The 22,345-nt window shown below is 39.7% G+C and overlaps 1 long non-coding RNA gene and 1 other non-coding gene across 2 annotated transcripts in view; both read right to left on the reverse strand.

The window, feature by feature from the left end:
• Positions 1-22,345, reverse strand: part of LOC123385494 — a 440,186-nt gene that overhangs the window by 276,683 nt on the left and 141,158 nt on the right. The window contains exon 3 of the long non-coding RNA XR_006598130.1: positions 10,726-10,818. This is a non-coding gene — a long non-coding RNA (uncharacterized LOC123385494). The remainder of the gene's footprint in view (positions 1-10,725; positions 10,819-22,345) is intronic.
• TRNAQ-UUG lies at positions 1,752-1,835 on the reverse strand. Its single transcript has one exon. It is a non-coding gene; the product is annotated as a tRNA-Gln (tRNA).

The following is a 22,345-nucleotide window of genomic DNA, read 5'->3' on the forward strand; positions in this document are numbered from 1 at the left end:
ACCAAGATTAACCTAGTGAAACAGATATACTCTGATGTAGGCTCAGAAAAAAGTAGGCTCAGTTGTCCTTCAGATCACTTGAAAGTGAATAGGCTTCTCTAAAAATCCTAAAGCATCTGAATCTTGTGTATGCAAGACCCACTTATTTCTAGATTCAATACTCAGAGGATTGGATGAGATCATAATGCCTTTAGAAAGTGAAAGGAAGAGTTGAAGATTAGTAAATACGTTAGTTTTAGAATCAGCAGGAATGAAACGAGAAAACGTTCGAACAGACTCAATGGGCAGCAAGTAAAAGTCTATTATAACAAACCCATGAATCTGACAAATAATTTCATGAAAGGGTAGTTTTATGATGATGGATATATTGCTGGAAATAATGTTCACAGAGAAACATTATTGGAGAAAAGGGAATCAATGTCAGGAATAAGTTGTAAATTAGGGGAAAAATAGTTGAAGGGAAAGAGAGATTTCAACTTCAGACAGCTCTCCCATTTTATTATTCCTAATGCCAGCCCCAGATCTTTCCTTTTCAGGCATGGGGGATGGAGGGAAGTGCAATGTTTTGTTTTGGTGGATTGTTTGAGATTTATTATTGTTGCTGTTGTTGTTTTTGTTGTTATTTATTATTAGTATTATTCTTTCCTTGTGGGGATGGTTAGAAGTTAGAATGTTTGATGTGGGAAAAGGGAAAGAAAGTTGAAAAGTTCTTACTAGCTAATGGCAGGATGTCAGGTCTGTTAAGCTGTATGTTGCAATAAGTTTTTTAGCCTTTCTCCCCAGTGCCAACTGTCAACAATTAGTTAACTTTATTATACAGACTGGCAGGCGCATGGAGGGAGACTAATAAAAATATTTTTTGAGTTTATTATGGAGAAAACATTCCAATTACTTTCCGAAAAGTACTGTTATCATAGACCAATGTCTGTCAGGTCATATAAACAGCTTTACTCTAAAGAACGTTTTCTTCTAAAGGAATCTATTGTCATGGAACTTTATTTATCTGCAAAACCAGAGACTTATCAGTGAAGAATATAAGAATGTGAAGCTTGTGATGTGTTATCCAGAAGAAATAATTAAAAAGATGTCTTCAGGGGTGCCTGGGTGTCTCAGTCAGTAGTGTCCGACTTTGGCTTAGGTCATGATCTCATGGTTAGTGAGTTCAAGCCTCCTGTAGGGCTCTGTGCTGACAGCTTGGAGCCTGGAGCCTGCTTTGAGTCCTGTGTCTCCCTCTCTCTGCGCCTTCCCCGCTCACACTCTGTCTGTCTCTCTCTCTTTCTCTCTCTTTTTCAAAAATAAACATTAAGAAGAAATTTTTTTAAAGATGTCTTCAAATGTATCTAGAAATAAGGTTAGTTTTAATAGAATAAAAGCAAATTGTACAAATCAATAATTTATAAGCATTTTTGTTTTTAATCACTTGAAACTATCTAAAGCTTGGAAGAAAAAAACAATTTTAAGACCTATGCTGATTTTATTAAATATTTATTCAGGCTTATAAACCATCTTTTGTATATAACACACACGCACATACATCCAGTCTAATGGCTGTTCTTGAGGATTCAAGAATGTAAAAATTCCTATAAGTCATTTACCAAATAGTGGGATCAATATCAACTTTCTTTTTTAAATTAGTTTTTAAATGTTTTTTGTTATTTTTTGAGAGACAGAGCACGAGCAGGAGAGGGGCACAGAGAGAGAGGGAGACACAGAACCTGAAGCAGCCTCCAGGCTCTGAGCGGTCAGCATAGAGCCTGAGGTGGGGCTTGAACCCACGAATGCAAGAACATGACCTGAGCCAAAGTCAGATGCTCAACCGATTGAGCCACCCAGGTGCCCCACAGTTATCAGTTTTCTGATTTCTTTTCAGTTGGGTCTATTTTTTGTTCTTTTCTTTTTTCAGTAGTGCTGCTACCTGCTGAGGAATCCAAGATAGCCATTTCAGCAATGGAAAAAGCCTAATAGTGACATATCAATTAATAAATCTCAGGAGAATTTCCTCATTGTGCCTCAGAGGTATATTCCTTTACTCTAATATAATAAACCGATTGTACTGGACCACATCTACCCATTGGCTTTCCTCAGTGGTTATAATGCTTTGACACAATAGTTTTTATTAATTTAACATGTTTTGATCTTTGAGGCACTAAGGCAATAAGGCCATGGCAACTGAACATAAATTCCAATAAAAACATCTTTTAGTAAAGAAATCAAAGATAACAGTGCACTTCAATAGATAACACTATTCCATCCATAGAAAGGAAGAATTTCTGTTTTCTGAGGGATTTTTGAGGCACATTTCTTGTGGGTTAGCCACTAGAGGGCATCATGATGCTATACACTTTAAAAATACTTTGACTATTGATTACTCTTGAATTGATTACTCTCAAAACACTGTCCGTGCTCATACTTCTCATTTAAATGGATAAAATGCAGTGGTAAAAAAACAAACTCATCTTTCTTCCATTAAATCTTAAGAACATTTGACAGAACTGGAGAAGAACCAAAGCTCTATATTCCCAAATCCAGTGGATTACAACTGGAAGAATTCATCTGAGAAAAGAGTGGATGTGGCCGACAGAAAATGGAACACTTCACTAGGATTCTTGAAAGTAAGTAAAAGTCTTAAAAATTCATTCCTTGTTGCACCATGTTTTCATCATAAGCATTATAAACCAAGAACCAACATTCAAATAATTGCTACTCTGGAGATAGCCATGCTCAAAGTTCAACTTGTATTTCTCATAAAATGTAACATGGTGACTGCTACTTCTTCATATAAGATCTTTGGATGTTAGCCAATAGTTCATCTTTAACCTTCCAGTTTGAGAGAAATGGTTGAGTGTCGTTAGAAGTTGGGCTTGAATTCAGTTGATATCTGGCTTCTTTGATTTCTTTCACATAAGTTTCATGAAAACATTTGGCTAAAGATGGTCAGGCTATAGGCTACATTGCCTTTTTGTGATGATTGAATAGCCTTAACTTTAACAGGGACTGCAACAAATTACTTTACCTAATATTTCTCAAGAAACGTGAGCTAATGCTGCTTTAACTATGTTTTATTTGCTTATTTCTTTAATTAATAAGCTTTATTTTTTTAGAGGGGTTTGTGGTTCACAGCAAATTTGAGTAGAAAATACAGAGAGTTCTCATATTCCCTGTACAACCTCCCACACATGTACAACCTCTGCAACTAGCAACATCCTGTACCACAGTAGTACATTTGTTACAACTGATAAAACTACACTGACACATCATTACTGCCCAAAGTCCATAGTTTACATTACAGTTCACTTTTGGTGAAACAATGAGTTTGACAAATGTTTAATGGCATGTATCCACCATTGTAATATCACACAGAATATTTTCACTGCTCTAAAAATTTTTTTATGCTCTGCCTATTCATCCCTCCCCTCTCACTCCTAATCCCTAACCCTCGGCAACCACTGATCTTTTTACTGTCTTTAAAGTTTGCCTTTTCTAGGACATCACATATTTGGAATGATATAGTATGCAGCCTTTTCAGACTATTTTCTTTCACTTAAGTAATATGCATTTTAGTTTCCCCATGTCCTTTCATGGCTTCACAGCTCACTTCTTTTTAGTGCTGAATAACAGTCCATTGCCTGGATGTACTACAATTTGTCTATCCATTCACCTCCCAAAGAACAAAGTTGGTTGCTTCCAAATTTTGTCAATTATGAATAAAGTTGTTATAAGCATTTGTATGCAGATTTTTGTGCAGATATAAGTGTTCAATTCATTTGGGTATTTTGTTTTGCTTTTAGCCAATCTGAGCTCTTTGAGCCATGCTTCCTTACAGTAGCTAATGCTTGGCCATTTTGGTTCTGTTGACTCATACAAAGCCACATGGCATTAGAACTGGAAGATAATTTGGTTGGCTAATCCAATCACTCATTCTCTACTTCAGAAAATTCAGGCACACATGGACTCATTGTTATTCTATTCTTTTTTAAAAGCCAAATATTCCTTGAGATGTTTTAAAAATACGGCCACATTACTTTTTAAAAAGTTTTATTTATTTCTTGAGAGAGAGAGAGAGCGAGAGAGAGAGAGAGAGAGAGAGAGAGAGAGAGAGCATAAGAGCAAGGGAGGAGCAGAGAGAGAGGGAGGGAGAGAATCCTGAGCAGGCTCTGCACTACCAGCACAGAGCCTAACATGGGGCTCAAACTCCTGAACCACGAGATCATGACCTGAGCCAAAATCAAGAGTCAGCTGTTTAACTGACTGAGCCACCGAAGCACCTCAGCCACATTACTTTTTGAATGATTAGTAAATCTTAAAGATGTCTTGTCCCTTGGGTTCAGTCTCAGATTTTACCATTAGCTTTTTCAGAAAAAAATATAAACATAAAAAAAATACAGCAAATAACTTTTGAAATGCAAAGCTTGGAATGGGAATGGCATGGGGAAGAAACACTATTTTAACAGTAAGCATTTCGGTTAAAAGGTAGGCCCAAGTTGATGACTCTTCTTCAATGCTGCTACAGACCATTCTCATCCTATTAACTGTTCAACTGGCCACCAGCCTCCCAGTCCCCAAACAACCCTCACAGCAGGGTACTGGCCTCCAATCTGGAAAATCAGACAGATTAGTGTAACTGGATGCTAAATGAGAATTCTCCTGTTATCTCCCTTTCAGCAGAGGTCCCAAAGCTGATAGTCCTAGGTGACAACTATGCCCACCTTCTTTTTTTTTTTTTAATGTTTATTTATTATTTTGAAAGAGAGAGAGACAGTATGAGAAGGGGAGGGGCAGAGAGAGGGAGACACAGAATCTGAAGCAGGCTCTAGGCTCCGAGCCATCAGCACAGAGCCCGATGCAGGGTTTAAACTCCCAGACCACAAGATCATGACCTGAGCTGAAGTTGGATGCCTAACCGACCGAGCCACCCAGGTGCCTTTCACCTCAATAGAACTTGCCAAAGAAGTGGCTCTTACCTCAGCCTGATCAGAAAAGGGTTTCCTTGAAGGTCATTTTTGGAGGAGAGTATGGTGTGTCCCTAAATTCACGATGAACAAAGATCCACTTGTAGAGAGTGTGGGTCTTGTCAGGAAGGGATACTGACATTTTACCAACTCACACACCTCCTAGGTCAGAGAGATTCAGGAGAGAGCCTGGTTGGTTACAGAGTTCTTGGGAAAACTTGGCCTGCATTTCCCGGAATATGGAGATAAGTATCCATTCTTACCTGGTAGAGTTTAAAAAATAGAAAAAGACTGTGTGGGTGCCCTGTCAGTTGGAAAAGCTGGGCTGGCATGGCAAGCAATCAGCCAGAGGGCCATCCCCTGCTCTAGGAATGGTAGTGTTGGATCTCCTCTGGGGAAGAGAGGAGTGGTCTCATCAAGAGCCCACAAAAGCACCTGCATTAGTCAGCACAAGTGCTCGCAAAATATTAGGAAGAACTGAAGGAGCAAGCCTCTCAGAATAATTTGTAGAATGATACAGAACTGACTAACTGGGGGAGCTAGCACTTCTGAGGTCACCACTCAAGCCAGAAGTAAAATCCTTATCTACCACTACTTTTCTACATACAAGAATATGGAGATGGACACGGGAGCACTGCTGCAGGAAAGCTTCATGTTTCCACCATATTGACTTATTAGAAACCAGAGTCCAAAGCCTAAGATGATCCCCACATCATTCCTGACTTCCAAATTTGGTAAGTAAATCCAATGGATAGAAATCAAGGAAGCTACCTGCAAAGGAGTCTGGAAAGTATAGTTTTTATGTGTCCAACCCCTCCTACTAGAAGCAATGTAGGAGGAAGTTGATGGGCCCACCCAGAGTACCCAAGACAGTACCCTATGAAAGAAATAACCCATAATTGGGCTCCTGACTCACAGAGAGCCTCATTGCCAGATTGCAACAGCAATGGCCAAGTAAGATATTTTTTTCTCTTTATCTCACCTCATGTTTTTCTCTCTCTTTTTTATCTTGGAGGAGTCAGAAGTAGAACCTAGCTAGGAGTAGGAGACAAGGTGAAGAAATAGTAAAGAGTCCATTTGTCTACTTACTTGCATTGCAGGTTTCTGAGACTGGGTTTGATGTGAGTGATGTGGAGAGGGAAAAGCTTTGAATTGGTATGAAATAAAAGCTTTAACATTAGATAAAGTCTAAATTTTTAATTGCTAAAACCATGACTGTTCATTAATATCAGAAGCTGGTGACCTTAGTAAGTTCACCAGCTAAGAGAGCATGGGCATTGACCAATCAGGATGCACACTAGCTATAAGTAACTGCTATAACTTTGTTAGGCACTCTTCAGGCTGAACTTTGGCACTGGGCTGAAAGTACCCTGAACTGGAGAGGGATCTTCCAAAGATACTGTTTCAGGGAAGGAAAGAAGGATATCTACAGAACAGACGGGAAAGTTAGGTGTGAGGAAAATACAGTGCTGTTTCCTACTTGTATAATATCACGTTCAGCTAATTTGATCAGCTGGTTACAATAGATTTTTCCACTTGCTGGTCACTTTACTGCTCTATAATAGTCATTCATGGCTGGACTTTAACAAAGAGGTACCAGATTTTCCTTCTTGATTCTGAGCATAAAGAGTTCGGTTAATGTATGTCCCCTGGGCTCATTTGCCATGTAGCTCATCCCTCTTTCTATCCTTCCAAATGAACAACCCATTCAACAGAAAGTCTGTCTGGGTATCTCAGACATTGCAGGTATCCAAGCACAGAGAGAATGTCATGATGTCTATCTCAATCCTAATATTGTCTCTTAGATACAAGAGCTGGAACTTGGCAGAGGTGAATAGTGAATGGTTGTAAGAACAGAATATAGAGATATCTGGGATTTCAATATGTGAAACTTTCACAGGCCTCAGACACATTTTCCCAAAGGCAACAACTCATCCTTATATCCATTCTGTGAAGCCTGGCATTTTAATCTAGTGATCTCTCTGTAAAATATAACTAAGGACCATTCCTTCTGAAAACTTTGGGATTTTTGTTGTTGTTGTTGTTGTTAGTATGTAATGCAGTAAAACCTTGGTTTGTGAGCATAATTCATTCCAGAAACATGCTTGTAATCCAAAGCACTTGTATATCAGAGTGAATTTCAAGAACCTTTGGCTCAGTTGTGATCCTGTGACATTTAGTGTCATGTACTACTCATATTGCAAGACACTGCTCATTTATCAAGTTAAAATTTATTAGAAATATTTGCTCATCTTGCTGAACACTTGCAAAACAAGTTACTTGCAATCCAAGGGTTTACTGGACATGTAATTTTTGAGTTAGCACCATGCACTAGCAGTATATGAAAAATCAATAAACTCTCAAAAGCCTCAGATTAATTAAACAAAGTAATTAAGTGTGCTTTAGAAGATGGCCAATTCCATTTGTCATTTTAAACCTTCACTGAATTAAGGGACATTATCTCAGGAAACATTAGATTTGGGGGTTCTCCCTGTGGCTGTGTTATTTCTATACTACCAGATCCTAGTGATTTTCATAGATAGTGGGTCACTTTGAAAAACCAGTGTATACTGTGGTATCATTGGTCCAAATTGATTCTATTCTCTGAATAAAGTGACGTATCTGCCATCTACATTGCAGGGATCCATGCACAGAGAGAATGTCATGATGACTAATGTCTAGCTGTTGCCGCTCTCCAATTACTGCTATTGTAGGGTAAGAAGGGAAAGGGACAACACTCATTTATTAAGAATTCTGAAAGTACCTGGTTTTGATGTAGATTTCAAATAAATCTTCTAAAATCCGCGTTTAGAAAAGTTTGAAAAAGAATTCTGTGTAACTGTGTCTTCCCCCGTATTTATAGCTTTACCTTCACTAAAAACATTCTGCTCATGGTAAAGTCGATCTTACATTGTATGGCTCTTATTTTCTTTAAAGTTATTCTTTGTTTTTCATCACAAAACCAAAGATTTAGCTGCTTCTTTTGTCATCGAGTTGGCTTTCTTCCAAATTCTGACCCACTTTTTTAGTTTGTTTATTTTATTAAGCAGAATGGATATATTAGCGAGCATTTCCTTTCAGGAAGAATAGCCTAAAAGAAATTAGTGGGATCAGGCACCGATATTCAAGAAGACAAATGAGACCATAACCAAAATTCATCTTCAGGTTGATTCCCAGTTAAATTATGATTGTAATGTTGACAAAATCTATTCTCATTCTTACTCAGTATAAGCTGGGGTTTCCTGACTTAGACCTGAATGTACATGTGAAATTATATTCAGCAAACACTGTGTCTGTGGTGACTTTAAACATCATGGTCATCTGAACTAGCTCCTGCAGAATTATGCCCCATCACAGGGTTTTTTAAGCCTTAATTCTTGCCTTGTGCTCATCATCAGAACAGACAAGCTTCTATTGTTCCAATTTCTTCTAAGTAGAAATAAAAGACTCAGGTGTGGAGGCCAGGAAAGAGATTTTCGTCTCAGAAACAGTGAGGTTCTTCCCTGAGGCAAGATGTTTGAAATGTGCCATATAAAACTTCTTTTTCTGTTCCCAAATAGGCTTCATATGCCAGTTTAGATGGAAGTGGAGCACTGTTAAAATTAAAGACAGTTTGCCTTTCAACACAACAGATGAGGAGCTGACTCATCCCGCACCCTAACCAGTCTCTCTCTTTCCTTCTCTTTCTCCCCCAGAAAACCTGGCTTTGAGATGGATTTTCCATGGTGAGAGTTACAGAGCTGCACCCAGGACTTGTCATGGCTCCTCTGGTCCCACAACAGATAGGTGGACTGGAGATCAGAGAACTCTAAAGAGATGAGAATAGCAACAAGACTGACTCAAGTTGGGATGACTCCAACAGATCAAGGCACAGCAGCGTGACAGTTAGATTTAAGACCCATGATGCCACTATGGGAAATCAGCAGTTTGAATGTTGCCCAGACCCTGGATGGGTCCCAGGGCAATGCCCAGAAACTGGGTCTTTATTCCTTCGTGCGTGCAGTGTCGTTTGTGAAAGCTCTGCCCACAAAGCCATCAGATGGTAACAATTTTCAGTCACTTCCAACACGAGATGGTTTTGAACTTTAATATGCAACTTAATTATGACTGCAAACACTTTGTTAAGCAAACAAACTTCAAACCCTTCTTTAAAAAAATAGCTCTTCTCTGGTCATTTTGTCTTGTACAAAGGCTTTAAAAATAAAACTGTGTGGAGAACTAGGGAATCCAGGGATGAAAAAAATAAAATAAAATAAAAAGCACTGAGCAAAATTAAATGGCTCTAATGTAATCACCACTTGAGTCCTGAGTATTTGAAGGTTTTCTTTCAAACGAAACTCTAGAAAATTCAGTATCATATATTTCATTTCCACTTTTTAACCATTTGACTTCAGCCCTGGAATTACTGATATTTTTAAAGAAGATAAGAAAGATTTTTTTACTTGTTCAAATTTCCCTTAGCTTCCTAACCTCCTCCTTCCTGATTTGCAATAGCTCAGGCATTGGAGGTTTCTCCTGTGCCCTGTCTCCCTACTCCCTTCTGAATGTTCTCACAGTTAACTTTTCTTTTGCCTTTCTCAGGCATTGTTCAAGAACTGGGACCATTACATAGCAAAGAAAAATCCATGGATATCCCCTTTGCAGAACAAAACCAGGGAATGCAGGAGATTTGCAGTGTGAGAGGGTGGTGGGAGTGACAGACCCTGAAGTAACTCACCTAAGGACACTGCACCCTTTGCATCTCCAGATTCTACAGAAGTCTGTGTTCCTCCTGTCTTTATGTCACAATTCTCCCATAGTTAATGCCTCTGCTGTTTTCTCAGTCCTTCTGCAGTTTTCGATAAGCTTCTTGAGCATTTTTTTTTCATTCCGCTTCAGAGAGAGGTTGAAACATAGAAACTAGATCTCTGATTTCTACTTGTATCAATCAGTAAGTTTAAGAAAGTAAAGAGACAGTAGGTGTGTTCTCCAGATCTCTAAAACACCGGGCTTCCCTTACAGAAGGGGAAGGTTATTAAGAAGAAACTCTAATGCTACTCCCACTTAAGAATCACCTAAGATATCACCTAAAATTCATGTTCAGTGAACAGCCCTTCTCTCCCTGGTTTTCACTTCCAAAAAAATAAATTGCTTCATCCCTTGCGAAAGTGAGAAAAGGTTGAAGCCAAAATATTGCCACTAATCAAGCACATAAGAAGACCACTCTCTCCGCAGAAAGCCCATCTGGGCTTAGCGTGTCCAACCTCAATTTTGTGACAGATACTTTTTGTTGCCTACTAAACTGCTACCCTTCCCTGGGCCTTCTTCCCCCCAACAGGGAAATGCAAAATATGTTGGGAGTTCATGGAAAACGTTCTTTATTGATAGCAAGAGACACACAAAAGGAAACAAACCATTTGCTGCCTTTGGATCTTGCTATCTGTATTTGAGAGTGGGCAGAATGGCAGCCATCTTGGGGCCATGAGGAAATTCAGCTTAAAGACAATCCAATATCTTATAGAGGAGAAATGGAGAGAACCTAGGACCTTGATGATATCATTTGAACACTACATTAATCAAAGCTGGAACCACTAAACTTCCAAATACCTTGTTATGTGAGATACAGATGTTCCTTATTACTCATCATTTTTAGTTGAGTTTTTAAAGTTTATATAACCAAAAGCATTCTGACATTGACAGTTGGACTATACCTCTGAAAGCAGAGAAACGTATACAATTATTTCCCTATAAACCTTATTGGCAAACATTCTTATTTTAAATTTTGAGTGCAACGTACCTTGATATGTGATCATTAAATGCCACTGTGCATGATCTCTGATACCATGTCTTAATCCTGGTCAACCAGTGGATCTCCTTTGACTCTTCTGATCTGGATTGATTGAAAACAAGTGTAGATTCATTTAGACACTTTAAAAATGTACTAAAACCATTATTTATCAGCCTTTATAACAATAGCAATTTGGGGACCATTATCCTGAACTTGGAGATATTCCTCTTCTCTTATTCACCATTTACATTACCTCTTCAACAAGTCAACACAGAAACAAAACCAAATTTTTACTGTGACTGTGATAAGTTTAAAATGCAATAACTTGTTCCCTATGCCAAAATGAGGCCCCAGAACAATTATTCACATCAGTAATATGGCAATATGAGAATTCCAATAAGCTCTCTGTCACTACTTAAGCTTTGAAGGGAATTAAACAGTCAGCCTCAAACACAGTTTTACAATGAAACTCAGATAAGCCCCAAGTTCTGACTGTTCTTGTAGAATTTCTTTTTAATCAGAGCCCAAGGCTTTGGTCCTCAGCCTGCTCCTTTAGTCCACAGAGTAGAAGTTCTATCATAGGCTCTGAGCCCATTTTGGGAGGGAGGCCTGGTGAGAGGGTGCCTTGAGCTGAGGCCATGAGGGGATTCCTTCCTTCCTGATTGAGGTACCTTGACCAGACAAGGGTAGACATCTTCTTCCATCTGACAACCTAATAATGAGAGTGAAAAGGGACTGTCTTCAGGCGCTTCTCACCTAAAGCCTGTTTGAATTCAGGTTGCTGGTTGGAGAAATCTCAGGGACATTAAAAAAAAAAAGCCACTATGTTTTCAGAATATATTATGTGGAGCATTAATTAAGAATTTATTGCTGCTCCCTAACTGTACCTTTCTGGGTTTTCTTGAACACATACATCTGGGGAACACAATCAAATGATTAACTAACCATGGAACACTCCCAAGTGGGGGATTCTGTGCTCTCATGGGACAGGGGACTGAGAAATGGGGGGCTTCTCTTGGGATTTACTATAGTATCTCCTTCCTTAAACTAAACTGACTTATTTCTTCTGCTCCTGCTTGAATTCTGGGAAGCACACATTGGCTCTCACCAGAGTCTAAACTGTACCATTTGAGACATTTTATGATCTTTCACAATTTTTTATATCCTCCTTTTTTTTGTCTCTCTTTAAGAAGAATGTTATTCTGTCTTGCTCACCATCATTCTTTTTCCTTCATATGGTTACATTAAAATCTGCTTAGGAGATGTGACTTTATTTAATTATTCCAAGGTTATAGGCACTGGGGGGAGTCATCTCAGCTTGGGGAGAAACTTGGAAAATAAATATATCATTTAAAAGTGAACATTGGGGGGCGCCTGGGTGGCGCAGTCGGTTAAGCGTCTGACTTCAGCCAGGTCACGATCTCGCGGTCCGGGAGTTCGAGCCCCGCATCAGGCTCTGGGCTGATGGCTCAGAGCCTGGAGCCTGTTTCCGATTCTGTGTCTCCCTCTCTCTCTGCTCCTCCCCCGTTCATGCTCTGTCTCTCTCTGTCCCAAAAATAAATAAACGTTGAAAAAAAAATTAAAAAAAATAAAAATAAAAATAAATAAAAGTGAACATTGGGGGCGCCTGGGTGGCTCAGTCAGTTGGGCATCCGACTTCGGCTCAGGTCACGATCTCGCGGTCCGTGAGTTCAAGCGCTGCGTCGGGCTCCGGGCTGATGGCTCAGAGCCTGGAGCCTGCTTCTGATTCTGTGTCTCCCTCTCTCTCTGCCCCTCCCCCGTTCATGCTCTGTCTCTCTGTCTCAAAAATAAATAAACGTTAAAAAAAATTTAAAAAATAAAAGTGAACATTGAAGGGCACCTCGGTGGCTCAGTTGGTTAAGTGTCTGACTTTAGCTTGGGTCTATGATCTCATGGTTCATGGGTTCAAGCCCCATGTGGGGCGCTGAGCTGACAGCTTGGAGCCTGGAACCTGCTTCAGATTCTGTGTCTCCCTCTCTCTCTCTCTGCCCGTCTCCCAATTGTGCTCGCTCACTCTCTCTCAAAAATAAATAAATAAACATTTTTTTTAAAAAAAGCGAACATTGATGGGGTGCCTGGATGGCTCAGTCCGTTGAGCATCTAACTCTTGATTTCAGCATAGATCATGATCCCAGGGTTGTGGCATTGAGCTCCATGTCAGGCTCCATGCATGGAGCCTACTTAAGATTCTTTCCCTCTCTCTCTCTCCCTCTCTCTCTCCCTCTGCCCCTCTCCCCCACTTGTGCACTCTCTCTCTCTCTCTCTCTTAAAAAAAAATAACATTGATAGTACCCAAAGAAAAATGTGTTTTCCATTCTGAAAAAAAAATTAATATGTGTTTGGTTTGGTCTGGGTACTATTTACTGGGTGTGTGGAACTGTGTTATAAGGTTTAATGCAGAGATTTACCTTGACTACTGAAGTTGAATGAAATGACTAGTAGTTGATAGAGTCATGGAGCATAGAGCTCATTCACAGAAATGGCTACTTGATGCGTCATAAAACTAATTAAAGCCAAACTTGAGAAAAAGAAGAATGGCAATAGCATTCGAGAAGGGCATGGCCAACTTTGCTTTGTTGTATTATTCAAAATGACTCTTTCACGTGGGAAAATATTTTTACTTCAAACAAATACAGGAAAATATAATTGATCTGGGCAAACAAAATAGACAAATTAGCACATGCTCAAATTCTAGAGTCCAAAATAAGTCAAGCTATAGAGCCAAAAAGAAATTCAATAAGCACTACCTTTTATTTCTGTTTCCGGGTTAGTTTTCACATAATTTTTGCATGTGAGGTGAAACTCAATAGTACCTGACTATGAACCCAGACATTAAAGACGTAATCAGGAGGTAGTGGCAAAGAGAATGTAAAAAAAAAAAAAAAGAAAAGAAAAGAAAAGAAAAGAAAAGAAAAGAAAAGAAAAGAAAAAGAAAAAAAGAAAAAAAAAGAAAAAGAAAAGAAAGTAAAGATCCCTGAGAGAGGAGATGGCAGTGTAGGAGGACGTTGGGCTCACCACGTCCTGCTGATCACTTAGATTCCACCCACACCTGCCTAAATAACCCAGAAAACTGCCAGAGGACTAGCAGAACAGACACTCCAGAGCCAAGCATAGACAAGAGGCCCACAGAAGAGGGTAGGAAGGGTGGAGAGGCGGTACGTGCTACACAGACTGGCAGGAGGGAGCGGGGCAGTGGAGGGGCAACCCACCTGGCAAGGCAGAGCCCCCGAGTCTGACTTGCCAAAGCAGAGGGGCTGGACAGAGTGTGTTCTGACAGCCAGCAGGACTTAACATCTGGAATGTTATAAGTTAACACCTCTGCTCTCAGAGAGCAGGGAGGGCAAGAGGACATTGGGAAGGAGAGATGTTGAACCCCGGAAGACAGAGCTCAGCCCTGTCAGAAGGCACTGGCAAGCACCGTCTCCCTCTCCCACCCTCCAGCTGAACCCCAAAGGGAACCAGTTCCCCTCACAGAACTTGCTTGCACCGCGCAAACACCCAACGCTGTGCTTCTGTGGATCCATCCCTCCGATGGGTCTGCCTGCCTCCCTCCCTGTGCTGGAGGGACCCTCCTGCAGGTGACCACCAACAGCAAAGTGAGCTAAGCCTGCCCTTCCCGCCCCTGTGTACCTTGAGGATCCACCCTGGCTAATATGCCAGATCCCATCAAAGCAGCACCACAAGCCTGGCAGTGTGCAAGTAGCCCAGATAGGGGCCACACTACTCCACAGTGAGTTCTGCCCCTGGGAGAGGGGAAGATAAGGTACACACCAGTCTGACTGTGGCCCCAGCGGTCGGCTGGGGACAGACATCGGGTCTGACTGCGGCCCTGCCCACCGACACAAGTTACTCCAGATAGCACAGGGAAAGTGCCCTGCAGTTCCTCGCCACTCCAGGGACTATCTAAAATGATGAAACGGAAGAATTCTCCTCAAAAGAAACTCCAGGAAGTAGCGACAGCTAATGAATTGATCAAAAACGATTTAAGAAATATAATGGAACAAGAATTTAAAATAATAGTCGTAAAATTAATCACTGGGCTTGAAAAAGTATAGAGGACAGCAGAGAATCTATTGCTACAGAGATCAAGGGACTAAGAAACAGTCAGGAGGAGCTAAAAAAATGCTATAAATGAGGTGCAAAATAAAATGGAGGCAACCACAGCTCGGATTGAAGAGGCAGAGGAGAGAATAGGTGATTTAGAAGATAAAATTATGGAAAAAGAGGAAGCTGAGAAAAAGAGAGATAAAAAACATCCAGGAGTATGAGGGGAGAATTAGAGAACTAAGTGATGCAATGAAACATAACAATATCTGTATAATAGGAATTCCAGAAGAAAGAGAGAAAGAGGCTGAAGGTGTACTTGAACAAATCATAGCTGAGAACTTCCCTGATCTGGGGAAGGAAAAAGGCATTAAAATCCAAAAGGCACAGAGAATTCCCTTCAGACGTAACTTGAATGGATCTGCACAACATATCATAGTGAAACTGGCACAATACAAGGATAAAGAGAAAATTCTGAAAGCAGCTAGGGATAAACATGCTCTAACATATAAAGGGAGACCATTAAGACTAGTGACAGATCTATCTACTGAAACTTGGCAGGCCAGAAAGGAATGGCAGGAAATCTTCAATGTGATGAACAGAAAATAAAATGCAGCCAAGAATCCTTTATCTAGCAAATCTATCATTCAGAATAGAAGGAGAGATAAAGGTCTTCCCAAACAAACAAAAACTGAAGGAATTCATCACCCCTAAACCAGCGCTACAAGAGATCCTAAGGGGGATTCTGTGAGTGAAATGTTGCAAGGACCACAAAGTACCAGAGACATCACTACAAGCATGAAAGCTACAAACATCACAATGACTCTTAACCCATATCTTTCTATAATAACACTGAATGTAAGTGTACTAAATGCTCCAACCAAAAGACATAGGGTATCAGAATGGATAAAAAAACAAGACCCATCTATTTGCTGCCTACCAGAGACTCATTTTAGACCTGAGAACAGCTTCAGATTGAAAGTGAGGGGATGGAGAACTATCTATCATGCTACTGGAAATCAAAAGAAAGCTGGAGCAGCCATACTTATATCAGACAAACTAGACTTTAAATTAAAGGTTGTAACAAGAGATGAAGAAGGGCATTATATAATAATTACAGGGTCCACCCATCAGGAAGAGCTAACAATTATAAATGTCTTTGCACCGAATATGGAAGCCCCCAAATATATAAAACAATTAATCCCAAACATAAGCAACCTTATTGATAAGAATGTGGTAATTACAGGGGACTTTAATACTCCACTAACAACAATCAATAGATCATCTAGACATAGGATCAATAAAGAAACAAGGGCCCTGAATGATACATTGGATCAGATGGACTTGACAGATATATTTAGAACTCTGCATCCCAAAGCAACAGAATATACTTTCTTCTTGACTGCACACGGAACATTCTCCAAGATAGATCACATACTGGGTCACAAAACAGCCCTTAATACATATAAAAGAATTGAGATCAGACCTTGAACACTTTCAGACCACAATGTTATGAAACTTGAAATCAACCACAGGAAAAAGTCTGGAAAATCTCCAAAAGCATGGAGGTTAAAGAACACCCTACTAAAGAATGAATGGATCAACCAGGCAATTACAGAAGAAATTAAAAAATATATGGAACAAATGAAAATGAAAATACAACAATCCAAATGCTTTGGGATGCAGCGAAGGCAGTCCTGAGAGGAAAATACATTGCAATCCAGGCCTATCTCAAGAAACAAGAAAGATCCCAAATACAAAATCTAATAGCACACCTAAAGGAACTAGAAGCAGAACAGCAAAGACACCCCAAACCCAGCAGAAGAAGAGAAATAATAAAGATCAGAGCATAAATAAACAAAATAGAATCTAAAAAAACTGTAGAGTAGATCAATGAAACCAAGAGTTGGTTTTTTGAAAAAATAAACAAAATTGATAAGCCTCTAGCCAGGCTTCTCAAAAAGAAAAGGGAGATGACCCAAATAGATAAAATCATGAATAAAAATGGAATTATTACAACCAATCCCTCAGAGATACAAGCAATTATCAGGGAATACTATGAAAAATTATATGCCAACAAACTAGACAACCTGGAAGAAATGGACAAATTCCTAAGCACCCACACACTTCCAAAACTCAAACAGGAAGAAATAGAAAACGTGAATGGACCCATAACCAGCGAAGAAATTGAATCAGTTATCAAAAATCTCCCAACAAATAAGAGTCCAGGACCAGATGGCTTCCCAGGGGAATTCTACCAAACATTTAAAGCAGAAATAATACCTATCCTTCTCAAACTGTTCCAAAAAATAGAAAGGGAAGGAAAACTTCCAGACTCCTTCTATGAAGCCAGCATTACTTTGATTCCTAAACCAGACAGAGACCCAGCAAAAAAGAGAACTACAGGCTAATATCCCTGATGAATATGGATGCAAAAATTCTCAGTAAGATACTAGTAAATCTAATTCAACAGCATGTAAAAAGAATTATACACCATGATCAAGTGGGATTCATTCCTGGGCTGCAGGGCTGGTTCAACATTTGCAAATCAACCAATGGGATACATCATATTAATAAAAGAAAAGATAAGAACCATATGATCCTGTCAATCGATGCAGAAAAAGCATTTGACAAAATTCAGCATCTTTCTTAATAAAAACCCTCGAGAAAGTCAGGATAGAAGGAACATACTTAAACATCATAAAAGCCATTTATGAAAAGCCCACAGCTAATATCATCCTCAATGGGGAAAAACTGAGAGCTTTTTCTCAGGTTTTAAGATCAGGAACACGACAGGGATGTCCACTCTCACCGCTGTTGTTTAACATAGTGTTGGAAGTGCTAGCATCAGCAATAAGACAACAAAAGGAAATCAAAGACATCAAAATTGGCAATGACGAAGTCAAGCTTTCACTTTTTGCAGATGACATGATATTATACATGGAAAACCTGATAGACTCCACCAAAAGTCTGCTAGAACTGATACATGAATTCAGCAAAGTCTCAGGATACAAAATCAATGTACAGAAATCAGTTGCATTCTTATACACTAATAACGAAGCAACAGAAAGACAAATAAAGAAACTGATCCCATTCACAATTGCACCAAGAAGCATGAAATACCTAGGAATAAACCGAACCAAAGATGTAAAAGATCTGTGTGCTAAAAACTATACAAAGCTTATGAAGGAAATTGAAGAAGATATAAAAAAATGGAAAAACATTCTGTGCTCATGGATTGGAAGAACACATATTGTTAAAATGTCAATACTACCCAAAGCTATCTACACATTCAATGCAATCCCAATCAAAATGGCACCAGCATTCTTTTCGAAGATAGAACAAGCAATCCTAAAATTTGTATGGAATCACAAAAGGCCCCGAATAGCCAATGTAATTTTGAAGAAGACCAAAGAGGGGGGCATTACAATCCCAGACTTTAGCCTCTATTACAAAGCTGTAATCATCAAGACAGCATGGTATTCGCACAAAAACAGACACATAGACCAATGGAATAGAATAGAAACCCCAGAATTAGACCCACAAAAGTATGCCCAACTAATCTTTGACAAAGCAGGAAAGAATATCCAATGGAAAAAAGATAGTCTCTTTAACAAATGGTGCTGGGAGAACTGGACAACAACATGCAGAAGGATGAAACTAGACCACTTTCTTATACCATCCACAAAAATAAACTCAAAATGGATAAAAGACCTGAATGTGAGACAGGAAACCATCAAAACCCTAGAGGAGAAAGCAGGAAAAAACTTCTCTCACCTCAGCCGCAATTTCTTACTTGACACATCTCCAAAGGCAAGGGAATTAAAAGCAAAAATGAACTATTGGGACCTCATGAAGATAAAAAGCTTCTGCACTGCAACGGAAACAATCAACAAAACTAAAAGGCAACCGGCAGAATGGGAAAAGATATTTGCAAATGACATATCGGACAAAAGGCTAGTATCCATAATCTATAAAGAACTTACCAAACTCCACATCCGAAAAACAAATAATCTGGTGAAGAAATGGGCAGAAAACACTTCTGTCTCTAAAGAAGACATCCAGATGGACAACAGGCACATGAAAGATGCTCAACGTCACTCCTCATCAGGGAAGTACAAATCGAAGCCACACTCAGATATCACCTCATGCCAGTCAGAGTGGCTAAAATGAACAAATCAGGAGACTACAGATACTGGCAAGAATGTGGAGAAACGGGAACCCTCTTGCACTGTTGGTGGGAATACAAACTGGTGCAGCTGCTCTGGAAAACAGTGTGGAGTTTCCTCAAAAAATTAAAAATAGATTTACCCTATGACCCAGCAATAGCACTGCTAGGAATTTACCCAAGGGATACAGGAGTGCTGATGCATTGGAGCACTTGTACCCCAATGTTTATAGCAGCACTTTCAACAATAGCCAAATTATGGAAAGAGCCTAAATGTCTATCAACTGATGAATGGATAAAGAAATTGTGGTTTATATACACAATGGAATACTACATGGCAATGAGAAAGAATGAAATATGGCCTTTTGTAGCAACGTGGATGGAACTGGTGAGTGTTATGCTAAGTGAAATAAGTCAAACAGATACCATATGTTTTCACTCCTGTGTGGATACTGAGAAACTTAACAGAAGACCATGGGGGAGGGGAGGGAAAAAACAAAAGAGGTTAGAGAGGGAGGGAGCCAAAACACAAGAGATTCTTAAAAACTGAGAACAAACTGAGGGTTGATGGGGGGTGGGAGGGAGGGGAGGGTGGGTGATGGGTATTGAGGAGGGCACCTGTTGGGATGAGCACTGGGTGTTGTATGGAAACCAATTTGACAACAAATTTCATATTTAAAAAATAAAATAAAATAAAATAAAATAAAATAAAATAAAATAAAATAAAATAAAATAAAATAATGAGAAGAAAAAAAGAAAGTAAAGCAGAGCCCCTAAATAGTTTGAGTAGATCTGACTAGTGCAATAGAGCTAAAACACCCCAGAGACTGCATTTCAAACACAGCCAAAATTAGTATGCAAGCAGCACTTGAATCAGAGCTCTTTTTCTTCAACAAGGGTATATTTATAGAATCTGAATAGCTCTAGAAGATGCTGATTATTCACACTACTTTGGCCTAAGCTTTTATTTATTCTTTCACTCCATCAAATATTTATTGAGAATCTTCTGTATAGCAAACATTGGTGCTGTGAGAACAAGATGAGTTTCCTGGCCTCATGGAGACTATCATAAACAATTACCCAAATCATCATTTGATTAAAATTATGATTAATGCTGAAAGAAGACTGCAGTGTGCTTTAGAAGTGTACTAAAGGGACCCCTAACTGGAGCAGGGGTTCAGGGAAGGTGCCTGCAGACTTGAGATTACAACCAAGATCAGAAGACTGAGAAAGATGAACTACTTGGTGAAGAAATACTACAAAGATTCCCCAGTAGAAGACACAGAATGATGAGTGGGGACAGAAGTGTCTTGAAGCCCAGTGTACTCAAGAAAAACAAAGTGAGAGCGTGAGTGCTGGCATGGTGAGCAGGGGATGAGGCTGACAGGTGGGCAGGGACCACAGAAGCAAGGGGAATGTTCTAAATATTTAGCAACTTGGAAAGGCACAGACCCAGCGGGTCAGAAGGGAGACTGACTGCCAACAACCTGGTGTGGTGGAACTAGCACAACTGGCTGTCAGCTCAACAGAAAAGGCCTCGTAGGACAAGTTATGAATTCCAGACTTGATACGCTCACCAGAAGGCAGTACAAAGTTTTCAACAAGGAAAATCAGGATCAAATATGAGTTGTAAACATTTTCTAGGTAGAACAATCTACAGAAGATAAATTCAGTTGACCCAGGAGCACTTACACACACATGCACAGTGGTGTTCAGCGCACTGAGATGAACAACAGAGATGGAAGTTGCTGACCCTGGGGATCTTTCAATTGATAGCTAATGCCACTCAGATATTAATCACCCGAAGATCTGCTCTGGCTAGGTAGAAAGTTCTAGAAGCTCTTCAGAGCCATGTTGGGACAGAAATACAGTCTTTGCCTCAAATTCATTATATCTTTATACAATAGATGAAAATACCATCCTAGTATCTCCGTATTACAAAAGGAAAATCACTTAATTTTGTTGTTATTGTTACTGAATGACTTTTTTTCCCCTGAGAGTCAACATATTTGTAGTGAAATCATTACCCTCCAGGCCTGCATAAATCACTCTCCCAGTACAGAAAGCCAATAGAGTCTCTCTGAAGGTTTCACTTCCCAGTGATCCAACACTGGTACTCACACCTTTGTCTCTATGCATCAGCAAGAAATTGCCCTAATCTAGAGACCATCATCTTTCCACCCTCCAAAATGTCCCTATAAAGTCAAAGTGGTTTCATTTTCTCACAAGCTGTGTGAGGCTCCTCCTTATTTCCTTCCCCAGTATATGCTTTAGCAAAGCTATGTAAATTAGTATAGACCCATAGTCAGGGTTGGGGGAGAACAGTCAACCTAATATTTAAAAAAAAAAAAAGAGGAGCACCTGGGTGACCCAGTCAGTTGAGCAACTGACTCTTGATTTCTGCTCAGGTCATGATCTCAGGGTTGTAGGATGGAGCCCTGTGTTGTGCTCCACACTGAGCATGGAGCCTGCTTGAGATTCTCTCTCTCTCTCTCTCTCTCTCTCTCTCTCTCTTTCTCCTTCTGTCCCTCTCCCCTGCTCACGCTCTCTCCAAAATAAAAAACAATAATTAAAAAATAGGCTAAGGTCAAATGTTAATTTTTTTTTTTTTTTTTAATTTTTTTTTTTTTCAGCCTTTATTTATTTTTGGGACAGAGAGAGACAGAGCATGAACGGGGGAGGGGCAGAGAGAGAGGGAGACACAGAATTGGAAACAGGCTCCAGGCTCTGAGCCATCAGCCCAGAGCCCGACGCGGGGCTCGAACTCACGGACCGCGAGATCGTGACCTGGCTGAAGTCGGACGCTTAACCGACTGCGCCACCCAGGCGCCCCGGTCAAATGTTAATTTTTAAATATTCATTTGATGTATTTCAAAAGTAAATTCCTAAGAAACAAATTAAACAGGGGTGCCTGGGTGACTCAGTCGGTTAAGCGTCCAACTTTGGCTCAGGTCATGATCTCACAGTTTGTGAGTTCGGAGCCCCACCTCAGGCTCTGTGCTGAAAGCTTGGAGCCTGGAGCATGCTTCAGACTCTGTGTTTCCCTCTCTCTCTCTGCCTCTCCTCTGTTAGTACTCTGTCTCTCTCTCTCAAAAATAAATAAACATTAAAAAAATTAAAAGAAACAACCTAAACAAATGGAAAATTCATCGTAACATATTCAGAAAATATAAAAATGTATAGAGCATGGACAAAGAGACAGTTCTCCTTCCTCCCTTCTAATCTCACTCTGCAGGGCGATGAATGCAGTGTGTATACATTGCCATTTTTCTATGTTTATCAATACATACACATAGAGTTTTCTTTTTAAAATGGGGCCATTCCAACATATAAGGTGACATATTATTCTCATCATTTAATATATCCTAAACTTTTTGAAGTGTTCTACATGGCAAC

Source organism: Felis catus, chromosome B2 (assembly GCF_018350175.1).
Source record: "Felis catus isolate Fca126 chromosome B2, F.catus_Fca126_mat1.0, whole genome shotgun sequence".
NCBI lineage: Eukaryota > Metazoa > Chordata > Mammalia > Carnivora > Felidae > Felis > Felis catus.